Below are 17,447 nucleotides of genomic sequence, written 5' to 3'. Positions count from 1 at the left end.
TACGGTTGAGAGTTTTGTTTTACATTTTCCACGTTAAATCTGTTGTTGTTGCATATGGGGAAAACAGTTCATAAAAATGGTTATTTTTTGCTCTCTAATGTTTTTTGGTAATTTCTTCCGGAAAGATTTCAAAACTTTTATTGACGCGGAATTCCGGTTTTTAAGAAATTTTCTCTTCAAGTTATCCCTTACTTTGATCTTACTGAGAAATTCAGGACTAATCCAAGGCTTCCGGATTTTCTTACCTGAGCGAAGTCGCTTATAGGGGACTGAAGCATTATATATGTTAAAAAAAACTGTCCAGAAATAAATTGTAAGAAGTCTCTGCATCCCTGTGTTGCAATATCGTGCTTCCATCAAAAAGATCTAGTTTTTGTCTAAAGTCATTAAGATTATTTGGCGTCATCTCGTGAAAAAATACTGGTGGTGATTTCGTGTAATTGAATTTTTGTTTCCTTATGCCTACGTAAATCGCACTGTCATCACTAATATCCCTGCACACGACACATGCCTTTAGAGGAGAAGTGTGCCTGTTTATGATAAACAAGTCTAACAGAGTAGTGGATGAATAAGTGATCCTGGTTTGACATTTTATGACATTGGTGCAACCATATTTGAGTATTAACTGTTCAAAATTGATGATCATACTCGTCTAGGTTAACATGTGTATGTTAAAGTATCCGCCTAAAAAAACGTTGCATTTATTTCTACCTGCAAATGTTAGAAGAGCCTCAAGAGAAGCAAAGAAATTTCTAACATTCCCCATTAATTGACGGTATACAACCGCTACTATGCTTTCTTTTGTGTACAAAGACAAAACTTCGAAGTCAACGTTAACGCAAGAGAAGCCTGATATAACGTCACACATGACACCTTTTTTTAACCACGAGGAATACACCCCTTTCTGCGACCGGTAGTTCGATTCAGAAAAAAGTTATTGTAATTCGAAAGACCCAGGACATCAGCATCTCCGACGTACCAAGTCTCTAACACATCGTTGAACTGGTCAAAAAGTACTTCAAGTTGCGGTGTCTTATTTTCAACGGATAGTGTGTTTAGGTGTAGCAGGTTTAACGATTGCGCGCAATCGCTACCGCAGACCTCCATAAACTTGGAAGGCAATGTGAAGACCCCCATCGTCTTGATAAAGAAGCACTATCGTGGAAGGTGTAGGAGCGAAGCCGCCTTTACCCAATGTTATCTTATTCGTTTTCGTTCCGCACCCTGATAGCCTTCTGTCCATCTTTCTGCCTCAGGTACACTTTTCCGTTCTTGTGCCAGGCGTATTTGTACCCATGATTTTTAGCCCAAACTTTCGTTGTTTGCTAGTAGGAGCCAGTTTTTCTTTGTAAAGTTTTCCATAATGTGGAATGAGTCTTCAGATTTCCTCAGTTCGCTCTTTTTTTCAAAGAAGGAGTTCTCACGGACTTCTCGATGTTTTCTACAGTGGTTTTAAGCGTCATGAGGCCTTCAAGCTTTACGTTGACAGCTAGCATTAAGTTCGCTAAGTTAACATCTTGGTTCTTCGGTTTTTTACCCAGACTGCCTTTCGACTTATTTCCCTTGCATGTTTGACCCTGCCATGACTTTCGCCATGCCTCGCCTTCTTTAGACTTATAGGTACTTCCTGCAATGTTTGAGCATTTGCCAAAAATTATAGTTACGGTTGCATTCCGCACACAGCGAACCTTCACCAGCTTCCCATTGGGCCTCACAACAAGGGCACTCATCACATTAATCACTAGACATGGAAAAGTATTGTAGTATCCGGGGTTTTCGGTTTCGGTTTTGATGTCAACTGATTCAACCACCAGGGGGCTAACCCCTTGGTATATATTTCACGTGACTGAATAAATTATGCTTTTTGGCTTGACTCTTCGACTCGAGCGTACGTCTCCTGCTTCGCCCTTCGGGGCCGTCGCCGACGCGACACCACAATGGCGCAGCCGACTCAAGAACCGTCCGAAATGTAAGCGCTCGACATTCCTTTAGTAAGGTGTAAGCCGCCGAATAGGCCGCAAATTTTATTTTGAAGTAGTGAGGGCTGAAACAGTCAGCCGAGAGCGATAGATAGTTAGGCCTACTCGAACAACCGCACCGGCGAGGAAAGGGCGGCCAGCAGTATAGTGCCGAAATCCACGTGCATCGAGCGACACGCAGCGAATACGTTCAGCGACACGTAACTTACAGGTAATTATTGAAGATACCGCCAACTGGCACGAGGTATTAATTGCACCAGGATTGTATAAACTTCAGGAAGAGCAGTAAAGCGGCAACACTTCGTTCAATATCTTGACAAGATGGCTGAAATAGCCGCAAAGCCACCTCAATTTTTGCCGGACCAGGGCAGGCCGGCCATCTCATGGCGCAAGTGGCATCGCTCGTTTAAAACATATCTTCTCGCAGCAGGCTGTGAGGAATTCACGCCGAAACGCAAAGCCACGGTCTTAAAGACCTTTTTGGTAGCGGAAGCGAATCGAACTGCGCATATGATCGAGTCAGCCAGACCGGCGGGCGCAAACACCGGAAACGACTATGACTATCTCGTTCAGGGCCTCGCGGCACTCTTTGACGTCTCGACATCACAGAGGGCGAACAGCATACAGTTCCGAAGTTTATGTCAAGCAGAAACGGAATCGGCGATCGAATTTGCGCGCCGTGTGCAATACGTGGGTCGACAGTGCAAATTCGGCTCCGATGAAGCCGCGTCACTCGTGGATCAACTCATCGTGGGACTTGCGTCCGATCGCACCAGGGAACGTCTGCTCACAGAAGGCCCGGCACTCACGTTTGACAAAGCCATCCAGGTCATCCTAAACGTATCTGAAGTACAGGATCTCCTGAAATGATATCGACCAGCCAGAGAAAAATTAGTTCAAGCGATCGACGGGACTCAACAAACTCGACTGCTTCGATTTCAACAGCGCCCCACCCGATTTCCACGTCGCGAATTTCGCCCCACAATCGACACTAACAGAAGTGCATCACTGTCACGTCCGGGGCTTAGGTTAGCCCGGACCAGTGCTCGGCGTTCTCCAGCGTGCGGCCGCTGTGGTAGGACTTGGCACCACCTTCAACAGCGTCCCGCTCTGGGAAAAATGTGCTTCCGGTGCGGCAAAATCGGCCACTTCAGGAATAGCTGCCGTACGCTGCGTCCGCTTCAACAGTGCCCTGCTCTGGGGAAAGCATGTTTACAGTGTCGTAAAAATCGGCCACTTCAGGAATGCCTGCCGTACGCCGCGTTCTGCAACCACGCATCCGTCGTCACCTCGTTTGAAATGACACACCCGGTCACCGTTGCGAAACATCGAGGCCCCACCCGACGACGAGCAGGACGTCGTCGTCGTCAACCATCTCGGTCAGCATGCGACGCCAACGCGCCAATAATCCTACTCTGATGTCAAGGTGAATGACAGCTTACTTTCCCTGTTCGTATCAGAGCTAGCACAAAGCAGACGTCGAGAGTCCCAGCTGGCAGAAGAGATGTGCAGCTAAAATCGCAACTAGCAGATCTTCGAGAGCAACAACGAGCAAACTCGTTGGAACTTGAGGAGAGCACAAGTGAATCTCAAGAGGTTCAGGTGACGGAGGTTAAAAAGGAAGAAACTGACAAGCCCGAGCAAGACTCCAAAAAGGCCGACGAAGCCGACAAGCTCCAGGGAGACGCCGAGAAGGTCGACAAACAGAGCAAGCCCAAGGTCCAGGCCATCGAATATAATGAGTCCGCCCATAGGGACAAGAAGAAAAAGAGAAAGGAAAACAGTTTAGTGTGTGGACCGTGTCAGTTGATTGTGTAGGGTATGGGAGGTTCATTTGCTGATTCTGTTCTTTTTTATATATATAAGGGGGGAAGAAGTACAAAAAAAAATTAAGGGAAGGAGAATGTAGTATCCGGGGTTTTTGCTTTCGGTTTTCTTGTCAACTGATTCAACCACCACGGGGCTAACCCCTGGGTATATATTTCACGTGACTGAATAAATTATGCTCTTTGACTTGCATAAAGGTGACTTGACTCGTCACCGCCGGAAGTCTTGTCAGGCCTGCGCCCAGCAATCTGACGTCAGTTCCGCCCGGCCGACTCTCGGGGAAGCCGCAGCGGCAGCGAGCGCAGCGCGGGCGGTGCGGGTGAGTTCGGCGGCGTGGTGTTGACGGTGTTTCACGTTTGTTGCTTTCCGTTGTTGTTTCGCGGCAATTTCGTTTCCATGCGTGATGCTGGAGTGATGCGACAATGCCAAATAAGTGTTGTGTACCGGGATGCACCGGCAACTACGAAGCAGGAAAGAAGATACAAGTGTTTTCCTTCCCGAAAGACGCCGAGGCTCTCAAACAATGGCTACGCGCCATTCCTAGGAAGGACTTCGTTCCGACTTCGTGCACTAAGGTAAGGATTTGTGATGCTCCTGTTCTCAGCTTGTCGTTGCTTGTTCGGGTAGAAATCATCTATGACGGGAAATACTTGAGCGTGTGGCCGCCGGGCCTCGCGAATCGCTGACGCCAGCAGTCGATGACAATCGCCCAGAAAGGCACGTTCGCAGCAAGGATGGTCAGGTGCGCTTTTTTCACAAACAGTGCCGCGGTGTCGTCCATTCTTGCAAGCTCTCTGTGGCAGCGCTTCGTGGAGCGCGGTGACGCCACGCTCCCGTGTTTTCTTTCATGTTGCTTGTACCGCTTAGCGCAGCGCTTTTATTTAGATGCTTCCGAAACGTAGGTAAACTTTGTTTTAGCTACACGGACTGTAAAAACGGTCATGCAAACGGGGGCGCATTTTTTTTCTTTTGAGAAGTGGTGTCTCAGACGTTCATGAAACGTTTGTGCAGGTGTGCGCGGATCATTTCGACGCGTCATGCATCGAGAAGACGACATTGTACACGGATCCAAGGACCAGACGAGTTATTGAAGTTGCACTCCCAGTACCACGGTGGCGTCCTGGATGTGTCCCAACGGTATTTCCCGGCTGTCCGTACTACCTATGAGTACGAGACCAGAGCACGAGAGAAACCCCTGACGCCAAGAGGAGCCGACAAGAAGCCTCCCAACTCGCCCGTGCCATGGAAGAGTCGCTGGCGTCATATGAAGCGGAGCAAGAACGAGACCGGTTTTCGTCACTCGAAGAACTAAGGGCTCGCCTGCAAGGGTTGTCAGTGTCTCCGAAGTGAACTGTGATTTATAAAAAAGAGTGCTCGATGTTTTTGAACATTATCGACTATCGTGAACCTTGGTTGAATGCGTCAGTGACAGTGTTTGCAAACCTTAAAGTTTTTGCCTGCTATCAAGGCTCACCAATTAAGAACCTTGGTAGCGCTGTTGTACCGGGCTCAGTTCAAAAAGTAAGTTCCTTGTTGGAAATTTTGAACAACCTGTGCATGCTGTCTGAGGAGCGCTGCACTTGTCACCACCTGGCGCACGCAATACATTCCCTTCTGAACAAATTGGAAGGCAGCATTGATGAAGACAAGAACGAGACGGTGAACTTTATCAAGGAGCAGCTACTACTGCTTTCGGCAGAGCGCATTCAGTATAGCGCACAGGTGATGGTGTTTGCATGCATCCTGCGTACAAGATCACCTCATGCCTACAAGTTCCTGAGAAGCACAGGTACCCTAACTCTGCCCCATCCAAACACTATTAGAAATGTGTGCTCGTCTATTCAAATGTGCCCACAAGTTGATTCTTCTGACGCCACTTTCCTTCGGTATGTGTCTCAGAGATTCAAACATCTGCAGCCACAAGAACACACTGTGACGCTGATGCTTGACGAGATTCATATCAAGCCTTGCTTAGATTACAAAGGTGGGAACATATGTGCTGCAGCAGTTAACTCCAACGAAGCGGCCACATCGGTGCACGTATTTATGATACAAAGTTTGCTGAGCGCATTCAAAGAGGTGGCGCACATTCTTCGGATAAAAACCTTACAGGGTGAAGATCTTCATGCCATGCTGAGGATGGTGATCTTGGGCTTAGAAGAAATTGGATACAGGGTCATAGCCGTTGTCTGTGACAATAACTCGCTGAACAGAAAGGCAATGAAGATATTTCTGCCAGAACCAAAGCTTAGCCCTGTTTACCCGCACCCGGCAGACCCAGATCGGCCGTTATTTTACGTGGTGGATGCTGTACATCTATTTAAATGCATCAGAAATAACTGGCTGAACCAAAAAAATGCTGGAACTTGCTTTTTCTACCCACGCTTCGAGCTTTCGAACAATGACGTTCATCCCGAATGCAAGATGACTGCCTCATTTAAGCATTTGAGAGATTTGCATAAAGAGGAGTCACCCCTGCGTCTAAAGTCTGGGTATAGCTGGACGTCAAAAGCTCTAAATCCAAGCAGCTTTGAACGACAGGACGTCAAACTCGCACTGCAGGTTTTTAATCCGCACGTAGCCGAAGCCCTGGCCGCTCGCAAGGGTCATACCGATTTTCAACATGCGACAGCAACCGCTGAGTTCATCAAAATAATTCTTCGTTGGTGGAGCATTGTCAATGTAAAGACACCTAGTAAGGGCTTCCATCACCGTAATGTTTACGAAGAGCCAATGTCAAACCACACTGATGACCCAAAGGCAAGCTTTCTAAGTGCTTTTATCAAATGGCTCGATGTGTGGGAATTTTATAGGCACGACACCGGAGTACTTACCCAGGAGACATTGAGTGCCCTGAGGATCTCTGCTCAATCCCTTTTGGCATTGGTAAAGTACTGCGTTAGTGAGCTTCACTTTAAGTACATCCTGCTAGGGAAAGTCCAGACGGATCCCCTCGAGAGTCGTTTTGGACAGTACAGGCAGATGGCTGGTGGGCAGTATCACATATCTGTTCGACAGCTTTGCGAAACCGAGGGAAGGATTCGCTTTCAAAATGCCCTTCCAAGGATGAGCAATGATGACCTCCGAGGCATCGAAGAGATGGACATTGTCAGGGATGCGGGCACCTCTTTTAGTGTTCATGTTAGCGATGCTGACCTTGATGAGCTCAGAGCACAAATTGGCTATGTTGGTGGGTATTGTGCACACGCTGCAATGAAAGTTCTCAAGTGTGAAAGCTGCCAGAGGCAGTTGGTCGATACCGGAAATACGGCCGAAACAGGAGAGGACACTCATTCTTTATTGCACAACTGGATCGTGGTGGCCTCAAATTTTCCTCTGCTCTTGTAATTGCAGTAGTTATATACACAAAGGTTGTAGGTAGAAAGCTCATGACGAAAAGTACCTCCACCCAGTTTCTCCATGGGCCGAACCAAAGGAATGTCGTTCGGCAACTTACACTGGACTCTCTGCCAAGGCTTCAGGACATAGATACGTATGAAATAGGGCACACCAACGAGCTCCTCATCACATTGGTTGCAAACTGTGCAGAAAATATAATGCTCAACAACTTGTGCAAGCAAAGGAACGATCTTTTACGCATTGAAAAAGATCAGAAGGCTAAAAATAGAAAAGCCCGAATTTTTCTTGGAAAGTAATTTTTCAAGCCACTTTCTCTCCACATTTTTTCGTGTGAAATTGCGCTGAGGGTATTTGATTGCACAGTCACGACTTGATTTCCTTGGCATACTTCTGCCTAATGTAAAATGAGCGTTGTTTCCGGTTTTGTAGGTTTCAATAGCAGTACATAGTTTTTTTTATCTCTTTTTACAAGTTGTTGGCTTTTGAAAGTGCTGTACTCGTTTTTTTTACTCTAACTGCCTCGGTGCCTACTGTAGCTGTTGGACGGTCCGTTTTGGTACCTGAACTGTGTACACTTTCCTTGTGCACTCCTTGTACAAACATGTTGTTGTGCACTGTGATTTGTTTTCTTTGATTTTTGTTTGTGATTTTTTTCCCTAGGACATGTACCTACCTGTAGCAGTGCAACCATTATTTTGTTTCTGTCATTTATCATGTCGTGGTTCACAATTTAGTCACCAGTGTTCTTATGTATTGTAATTTTTTGCAAGTGTTTGAACCTGCAGTGTGATATCTTATATTGCTACTGCTACTATGATAAACGAATGGTATGTTTTCCTCTAACCTACAATTGAAATAAAAGTGTGCTATTTATGTTCCAAAGATGGGGCATGTTGTTAGCGTTACAATGTGTTTTGTTGGGTTTTCTTAGTTTTATGTGGCAAGATATTGTGTTCTGTACTTTTGGCATATTTTCAGCATTAAGTACAACATCTTGTGTTGGCTGTCATCTATCTGGACCGAGAACAATGTGCACTGTGATATTTATACAGACGGTGTCTGGCTGCGATAAATAAATATGCATTATTCTATTCACGATATTGTCACGAAGACAAGGACGATGCAGTTGTGTTGAATGAGAAACACGTTTATTGGAGCGAACTTGTGCTCCCCTAACAACTCAAAAGAATACAGAGGCGGCGAAGCAGCGGTCAACAAAGTGACTTGCACAGGCGAGTGTCGTCGAATCGAATGCCCCGGCGTCCGCACTGCAGGATTTTTAAGTGCGAACGCACTTTATAAGCGACCCCAAACCATCCACCGCCGGCGGCGGCGGCGGCGGCGGCGTCCGCAGTGCTCCTCTATATTTAAAAAAAAAACAGCATCCGGCACCAGGTTTCGATCCGAGGACTTTGCGGCCGCAGCGCGACGCTCTACCGACCAAGCCACGGACGCGACGCTGATGTCAGTGTTAGTGACGCGCCTTTATCTTTAACGCATTCAAACTACGTCGTCAGCGGCGTGCGTTGGCGACTCAGCGGCGTTATAGCGGCTTGATAACTGCGTGGTGTACACGTGATACTACAAACCCGATGGAAGAGATGGAAGAGAAGGCGGCGAGGCGGTGGGCTGCGGGGGCCGAGCGCAAGCGCCGCAAGCGGGCCGACAACCGTGCATTCGCACTTTCACATTCTCCCCCTCGGGGAAATGCAGGGGAATTTTTTTATGTTTTGGCGCGCGTGGTTCTCGAAACGTCGATTCGCATCGAGAACATAGTAGATCCAAGAAGATTTTTCTGGGCTGTTCACGTTAGATCGGAATGCTCTCCCTATCACAACAGATAACACATGCGGCACAGAAAGAAAGAATGGAACACGCGCTTCCCTTGGCGCAGAGATAACACAGACCGGCGCAGCCGGGCGGTAAAAGCAAAACACAAATAAACAAACCCAATGTATGGTTCGCGGCGTTACCCCCCCTCCAAGAGTGCATCGACCCGATGCTAACATAAGCGACAGTCCGAACAAATGAAAATAAAAGTTCGTCATCGTCCGTAGAAAGGTTTTAAGCGAACCACGTGGACGACTTCAGGCCGCGTGGGTCGTCGTGATGTGCCGGAGTCACCATCGGGGATCACTTCGTAGGTAAGTTGGCCAACACGTCGTAGAATCTGGTAGGGTCCGAAATACCGTCGCAGGAGCTTCTCACTGAGTCCGCGTCGTCGGATGGGAGTCCAAACCCACACACGATCCCCTGGTTGGTACTCGGCGTCTCGGTGTCGGAGGTTGTAGCGGCCCGCATCCACCAGCTGCTGGTCCGTTATACAAACTCGAGCGAGCTGGCGGGCCTCCTCCGCACGTTGAAGATATCCGTGGACGTTGGCGTTGAGGTCGTCGTCTTCTGCGTGCGGAAGCATGGCGTCGAGCATCGTAGTCGGCCTTCTACCGTAGACAAGCTCGAACGGCGTCAGCTGTGTCGTCTCCTGGATAGCCGTGTTGTACGCAAACGTGACATAAGGGAGCACTTCGTCCCTAGTCTTATGTTCAACGTCAACGTACATTGACAGCATATCTGCGATTGTCTTGTTCAGACGTTCTGTTAGTTCGTTCGTTTGGGGGTGGTACGCCGTCGTTCTTCGGTGATCCGTGTTGCTGTGGCGTAATACTCCTTGCATCAGCTCCGCAGTAAATGCCGTTCCGCGGTCTGTTATTAGGACTTCCGGGGCTCCATGTCGCAGAACAACTTGGCTTATAAAGAACTTCGCCACTTCTTGTGCAGTCCCCCTCGGAAGAGCGGCGGTCTCTGCGTAGCGCGTCATGTAGTCTGTCGCTACGACAATCCACTTGTTCTGTGATCGTGACGTAGGGAACGGGCCTAAAAGGTCCATTCCAATCTGTTGAAATGGTCTCGATGGGACGGCGATCGGTTGCAGAAGTCCGGCGGGTCTTGTCGGCGGCGTGTTTCGTCGCTGGCAGTCACGGCAGCTCCGGACGTAGTGGGTGACGTCAGAGGTAAGGCCGGGCCAGTAGTACCTCGCCTTGATTTTTCCAATAGTGCGGGCTGTGCCCAGATGTCCGGAAGACGGGTCGTCGTGGCACGCTTCCAAAATTTCGTCACGAAGGTCCGCGGGGATGACGAGAAGGTAATTCGCTCTTGTTCCGGGGCTGAAATTCTTCTTCACAAGGACGGAGTTTCTCAGGCTGAATGCTGGTAAGCTGCGTTTGAAGGTCCTAGGAACGGCAACGTTGCATCCCTCGAGGCACTCGATTATGACGCGTAAGTCGGGGTCGGCACGCTGCTGGGCGGCTAGGTCGCTCTCCGTCACGATCCCGAAGAACGCGCTGTCTTTATCAGAGTCTTGTGGTGGTGGGTCGACGGGGGCGCGGGACAGGCAGTCGGCGTCGGAGTGTTTCCTGCCGGATTTATAAACGACTGTAACGTCGAACTCCTGCAGGCGCAAGCTCCACCACCCAAGACGGCCAGAGGGGTCCTTCAAATTGGCGAGCCAACACAGCGCATGCTGGTCTGTTTCAACCTTGAATGGCCTTCCATACACGTATGGGCGAAATTTTGAAATCGCCCATATAATAGCCAGGCACTCTTTCTCAGAGGCAGAACAGTTTTTCTCCTCCTTCGACAGACCACGGCTAGCATAGGCGATTACCCTTTCGCAGCCGCTTTGCTTTTGGACAAGGACGGCACCCAAGCCTATATCACTGGCGTCCGTATGCATTTCCGTTTCGGCATTTCCGTCGAAATGGGCGAGCACGGGCGGCCTTTGCTGGCGTTTTTGCAGCTCGCCAAATTCTTTTTCTTGGTCGTTTTCCCAGCTGAAAGGGGTGCTATCTTTCGTCAAGCGCGTGAGTGGCTCTGCAATGCGTGCGAAGTTTGCGACGAAGCGCCGGTAGTATGCGCACAGCCCGAGAAATCTCCGCACGCCCTTCTTGTCTTTCGGCCTTGGGAAGTTCGCAATGGCTGAAGTTTTTGACGGGTCAGGTAGGACTCCCGCGGCGTTGACGACGTGGCCCAAGAACTTGAGTTCCCCGTATGCGAAACGGCACTTTTCAGGCTTCAGCGTCAACCCCGACGTACGAATGGCCTCGAGTACAGACTCCAACCTTGGAAGGTGTTCGTCGAAAGTCTGGGCGAATACCACTACGTCGTCGAGGTATACGAGGCAGGTGTGCCACTTAAGGCCAGCTAGCACAGTGTCCATGACTCTTTGAAACGTCGCTGGTGCTGTGCACAGCCCAAACGGCATCACCTTGAACTCGTATAGGCCGTCTGGGGTTATAAATGCAGTCTTCTCTCGGTCTCTCTCGTCCACTTCAATTTGCCAGTAGCCGGTCTTCAGGTCCATCGATGAGAAGTACTTCACGTGGCAGAGGTGGTCGAGGGCGTCGTCGATTCGGGGGAGGGGGTACACGTCCTTTTTCGTGATTTTGTTAAGTCGCTAGTAGTCAACGCAAAACCTTAATGTGCCGTCTTTTTTCTTTACGAGTACGACGGGCGCAGCCCAGGGGCTTTTCGATGGCTGTATAATGTCATCGCTCAGCATGTCGTCGACTTGAGTCCGGATGGCTTCCCGTTCGTGTGAAGAGACGCGGTACGGTGACTGTCGGGTAGGTCGGGCTCCATCTTCGGTTATTATTCGGTGCTTAGCTAGAGGGGTCTGACGTAGTTTTGCGCTCGACGAAAAACATTCGCTATAGCGACGCAGCAAAGCCAATAATTTTTTCCGTTGTTCTTGCGGTAGCGCCGGATTCACGTCGAATGGCTGCGGGAGCTTGAATGTTTCTACGGGTGTGCGTTCAAAGTCGGCGACGGCGATCACATGACTTGCTTCTTGCGTTTCTTCGAGGAACGCAATTGCAGCTCCCTTGTTTAAATGCTGGTACTCTTCGGTGAAATTAGTGACCAAAACGTGAGATTGGCGTTGCTTAAAGTGTGCAATGCCTCTTGCGACGGAGACACCGCGGTCGAGAAGCAACCTTCGATCACTCTCTACGATAGCGTCGATGTCAGAAGCAGCATCCTCACAGTAGACGGCGATCATCAAGCTTGCGCGGGGTGGCAGGGTGATGTGATCGTCGGCGATCCTGACAGCAGCACGGTGATCGGGGTTCGGCTGCGGCGTCGTGGAGTGATTGGATGAAAATGTTATCGACTTGGTCTGCAGATGAATTATTGCGCCGTTGTCCGTCAAAAAGTCCATTCCGAGAATCACGTCGCGGGAGCAGTTAGGCAGAACGACGAACGCCGCAGGGTACGTTGTGCCGTCTATGGTGACGCGCGATGTGCACGTTCCACTTGGCGTCACGAGGTGGCCTCCTCTGTGCGTATGTGCGGACCGTCCCATCTGGTCATAACTTTCTTCAGTTTAGACGCAAATGGCCCGCTCATTACCGAATAGTCAGCTCCCGTGTCTACGAGGGCGACTACGTCAAAGCCGTCGATGGACACCTTGACGTCAGATGCAGTCTTCCTCGAGTTCCGGGTTCGTCGGGGCGTCGTATCTCTGCTTGTACGTGTTGATGGTCGGGCACTGTGCATCGTCGTTGTCGTCGTCTTCTCAACGGACGTCTCGGTCAGGTCGGGTACGCGTCGCGCCGTGTAGCTGTCGTCGTGTTCGGGAGTCTCGTCAGGGTTAGGTCGGGTCGTCGGGATGAGGGCATGTCGTGAATCACTGTCTTCAGCGCGTCCTTGCGTCGTTGGAGGGTTTCTAGTTTTTCGCCGTAGAGCAACTTCACCTCCAGAAGTTGCCGCCTTTAGTTTCCCCCGCGTGGGCTGGGGGACCTTCCACGGGCGAAGTCAGCGTTGCTACGGCGGTTCGGCGATTGGTAGGGGTAGGGCGACGGCGAACGGTTGAAACGCGCTGGGCCACGGCTGGTTTCAGATAGATACTCGTCGATCTCACGTGGTCGTTGGCCAGGGAGAGGGCGAGGTGCATCGACGGAGAAACCACGCAGTCCGAGTCTTTTGTATGGGCAGCTACGGTAAATGTGGTTGGCCTCTCCGCAGTGGTAGCACAGAGGACGGTTATCGGGAGTTCGCCATACGTCCGTCTTCCTCGGCGTCTCGTTTCGGGCTACCGGGGGTCGGGCGGGTGACAGTGGGCTGCGGTCCGGCGGGGCCTCTTGACGGCGTGTTGGAGCAGGGCGGGGTCGACGAACAGCCGCGGAGTATGTCATAGCTTGTGGCTCTCGGGGTACCTCGGATGGCGTAGAAGTTCCCAATGCTTGTTGCACTTCTTCTCTAATCACGTCGGTGAGGGAAGCGACTTGGGGCTGCGGCGGCGTTGGGAGAAGTTTCCGCAGCTCCTCTCTCACTATTGCGCGGATAGTCTCGCGTAGGCTGTCGGCCGGGATCCGCGTGCTGCCAAAGTCGTTCGCATTGGCCGCGCCAACAAAGTTGCGGTCATACTGCTTAGCACGCATTTCGAGGGCTTTCTTAATGGTGCTGGCTTCGGTCACGAATTCGGCGACGGTTTTGGGCGGATTTCGGACAAGTCCAACAAACAGTTCCTCCTTCACTCCGCGCCCTAAGAAGCGCAACTTCTTTTCTTCCGTCATTTCGGGGTCCGCGCGGCGAAATAGCTGCTTCATCTCCTCAACGAAGATCACGGCACCTTCGTTGGGGTGTTGCGTGCGCGTTTCCAACAAAAGGGCGGCTCTTTCTTTCCGCACGACGGTAGTGAAGGTCTTAGTAAACTCGCTTTTGAACTGAGCCCAGTTTGTCAAGGAGCTCTCGTGGTTCTCGAACCAAGTGCGAGCCGAATCTTCCAAGTAAAAGAAAACGTGCCGGAAGGTTTCTACGTCGTCCCACCTGTTGAATTTCCGGACGCGCTCCAGTTTCTCCAACCATTCTTCTGGGTCTTCTGCGGGGGCTCCTCGGAACGATGGCGGTTCCCGGGGCTGCTGCAGGACGATTGGCGACGTTGTTTCTTGTACCATGGTGTTGGTTGCAGCGTTCCTTTTCTTGGGCCCTTCTGGCATCAAACCGAACTCGGGCGGTAAATCTTGCAGGCGGGGGCTGGCTCTTGTTGGCCTGGCTTGGCGGCTTTTCGAGGTTGTAGTGGGCATGAAGGGTGCGTACCCCGCACCTTCACCAGATGTCACGAAGACCCGCCGTGGTGGCTCAGTGGCTAAGGCGTTGCGCTGCTGAGCACGAGGTCGCGGGTTCGATTCCCGGCCGCGGCGGTCGCTTTTCTGATGGAGGCGAAAAGCAAAAACGCCCGTGTGTACGAGATTTCGGCACGTTAAAGATCCCCAGGTGGTCAAAATTAATCCGGAGCCCTCCACTACGGCGCTCCTCATCGCGTGCGTTGCGTCGGCGCGTTAAACCCCACAATCAATCAGATGTCACGAAGACAAGGACGATGCAGTTGTGTTGAATGAGAAACACGTTTATTGGAGCGAACTTGTGCTCCCCTAACAACTCAAAAGAATACAGAGGCGGCGAAGCAGCGGTCAACAAAGTGACTTGCACAGGCGAGTGTCGTCGAATCGAATGCCCCGGCGTCCGCACTGCAGGCTTTTTATCTTTTGGCGCGCGTGGTTCTCGCAACGTCGATTCGCATCGAGAACATAGTAGATCCAAGAAGATTATTCTGGGCTGTTGACGTTAGATCGGAATGCTCTCCCTATCACAACAGATAACACATGCGGCACAGAAAGAAAGAATGGAACACGCGCTTCCCTTGGCGCAGAGATAACACAGACCGGCGCAGCCGGGCGGTAAAAGCAAAACACAAATAAACAAACCCAATGTATGGTTCGCGGCATTATTCATTATTTCTTGATACCTTGATAAATCCCCGCCGCTGTGGGTCAGTGGCTAAGGCGTTGCGCTGCTGAGCACGAGGTCGCTGTTTCGTTACCCGGATGCTGCGGCCGCTTTTCTGATGGATGCGAAAAGCAAAAATGCCCGTGTGAACGAGGTTTCGGCGCGCGATAGAGATCCCCAGGTGTCGAAAATTAATCCTGAGCCCTCCCCTACGGCGCGCCTCATCGCCTGCGTTGCGTCGGCGCGTTAAAGCCTACAATCAATCGATACCTTGATAAATTGTGCGGACATGGTGTCGAAGAACCTCGCCTCAGTCAGTAGGCGTGAAGGGCGCGCACGGCAAGCGCTCGCGGATGGCGCAGCCACAAAGCGAAGGGCGGCCGGCGTGATGTCACGTTGTTGACGTCACGTCACGTGACGCGCAGGCCTGAAAAGATTCCGGTGGTGACGCTTGACTTCAACTCGAGCGTACGTCTCCTGCTTCGCCCTTCGGGGCCGCCGCCGACGCGACACCACAAGTATGGCAAGAGAAGATATTCGTAGAGACTGCACAGTCACTAATCATAAAAAACAAAAAATTGCCCCCACCTCCCCGAAGGGAACCGTGAGGAAGTGCGAATGCATTTCTTGCGGCGAGAGTACACGGCGTAGTAATTCTGCCATCGCCTTGAGAGGCGCAGTACCAGCGAGGGGGAGCTGTCAGGCGAGGGGAGCGGCGCGCGCCGAGGGTGAGTGCAAACCTAACGGGGGGAGAGGCGCGCCAGCGGCAGAGCATGTGACGTCATGGCGCGAGGAGAGGGGGAGCAGACGCAAAGGCGCCAGCGCGCGGTCACGTGGGAGTGTGACGTCACGGTGCGAGGAGCGGTGCGGGAGCCGGCGCGGGCGCGCGCAGCCACGGCGCGGGAGGCGGAGCGCGCGCGGGTCACGTGGGGTGTGACGTCGCTGCGCCGTTGCTACAGACGCTCCTCTCCGCTCCTCGCGCCGTCGCTAGGGGAGAGGAGGAGGAGCAATGCGGACGGCGGATTCAGGGTCGCTTATAAAGTGCATCGCACTGAAAAACAAAGCAGCAGCGATAGCAGAAGCATACTTTGCCTAATTGGCCAAAAACATTCACAGAAATTACAGACCAACCTGCGAGAGCACGATGCGCGCAGATTAGCTTGGGCCGGCACGTTTCCGCTGCCGCTGCTGCGGCCAAAATGGTCCAGCGATGAATGCGTCGCTTTTGTACAGCGGAGCCGGGAGGCCCCTTGATGACGCTGGTATCAGTGGTTGGAACGTTGTCCTGACGATGCTGTTGCAACTTTCGGTTCGCTGTCGCAGAAAGCTGTCCGGTGCTCCAGGTTGGTCGTCCGCCCCTTCAGCTCTTTTCTCCGCCTGCGAGAGTACGATGGGCGCAGATTAGCTTAGGCAGGCACGTTTCCGCTGCCGCTGCTGCTGCCGCTGCTACTGTCCTTGTTCCTCCGAGTACGGTACATATTCAATCGGAGGATCGGCCAATCATAAGGGACGAAAAAAAGAAATAAAAAGTGCCCTATCTACTTACGAGGAACAGTGTAAAGATAATTTTAATATGTTTGTGCCATGTGCTTCGTTTTTTGTACTCGTCCTTGTTTTTCGTTTTGCGTTTGATTTGATTGATTGATCCCAGGGTTTAACGCGCCGACGCAACGCAGGCTATAAGGCACGCCGTAGTGGAGGGCTCCGGATTAATTTTGACCACCTGGGGATCTTTAACGAGCGCAGAAATCTAGTACACACGGGCGTTTTGGCTTATCGCCTCCTACAGAAAAGCGGCCACCGCGGCCGGAAATCGAACCCGCGACCTTGTGCTCAGCAGAACAACCCCTTAGCCACTGAGCCACCCCGGGGGGTGTTGGGCGTTTGAGAGAAACAGCTCAATTATACTACAAGCTCGTTTCATTGCATTTCGTGAGGATTTTAAGGTCCCTCATCTCACCGCAATGACCGTCAGCCAATGGCGTGCAAGCTGCGCCTTTCTTTTTTATAGGTATAGCCGGTAAAAGGCTTGTCTATAACACAGCGTTCGTAGTCTAAGCCCTATCCTGCCCCGCCGGAGCGGGATATGAATAAAACTACTGCGGAATTTTGAAGTCTTAGCCCTTCGCTTTTGCCTCCGACATGTTTGGAACGAGTATGTTTCGGCAGTTTTCGGATGTAGCTGGTTGAAGTTGAAATCGCTGTTATAGACAAGCGTTTTACCGGCTTACGGCCTCACTTGCGATAGTAAACTCGCGCCGCACCGCTCGCTCAGAAAGCCACCGCTTTTTAAAGGGATCCTGCAACACTTACCGTCGACCACTCGGAATGTATTTTAAAATCAAGTCTAATGTCCCAGCAATCCACTCCCGCAAGAATTACGAAAATCCGTTCACCATTACCGAAACGACGTGCGATGAAAAATCGTGCATAATTGTTCCCTCTCAACTCGACCGCGGACAACGCGACGAAAGCTACGTGCTCTCTCCCGGAGAG

At 51.1% G+C, this 17,447-nt stretch overlaps 1 pseudogene; it reads left to right on the top strand.

The window, feature by feature from the left end:
• Positions 1–4,228: 4,228 nt before the first annotated feature.
• Positions 4,229–8,238, top strand: LOC144137892 (uncharacterized; annotated as a pseudogene).
• The last annotated feature ends 9,209 nt before the right edge of the window (positions 8,239–17,447 follow it).

Source organism: Haemaphysalis longicornis, unplaced genomic scaffold, assembly GCF_048455015.1.
Source record: "Haemaphysalis longicornis isolate Haplotype H1 unplaced genomic scaffold, Haemaphysalis longicornis Haplotype H1 scaffold_1, whole genome shotgun sequence".
NCBI lineage: Eukaryota > Metazoa > Arthropoda > Arachnida > Ixodida > Ixodidae > Haemaphysalis > Haemaphysalis longicornis.
This window is presented reverse-complemented; position numbering and strand designations above follow the sequence as displayed.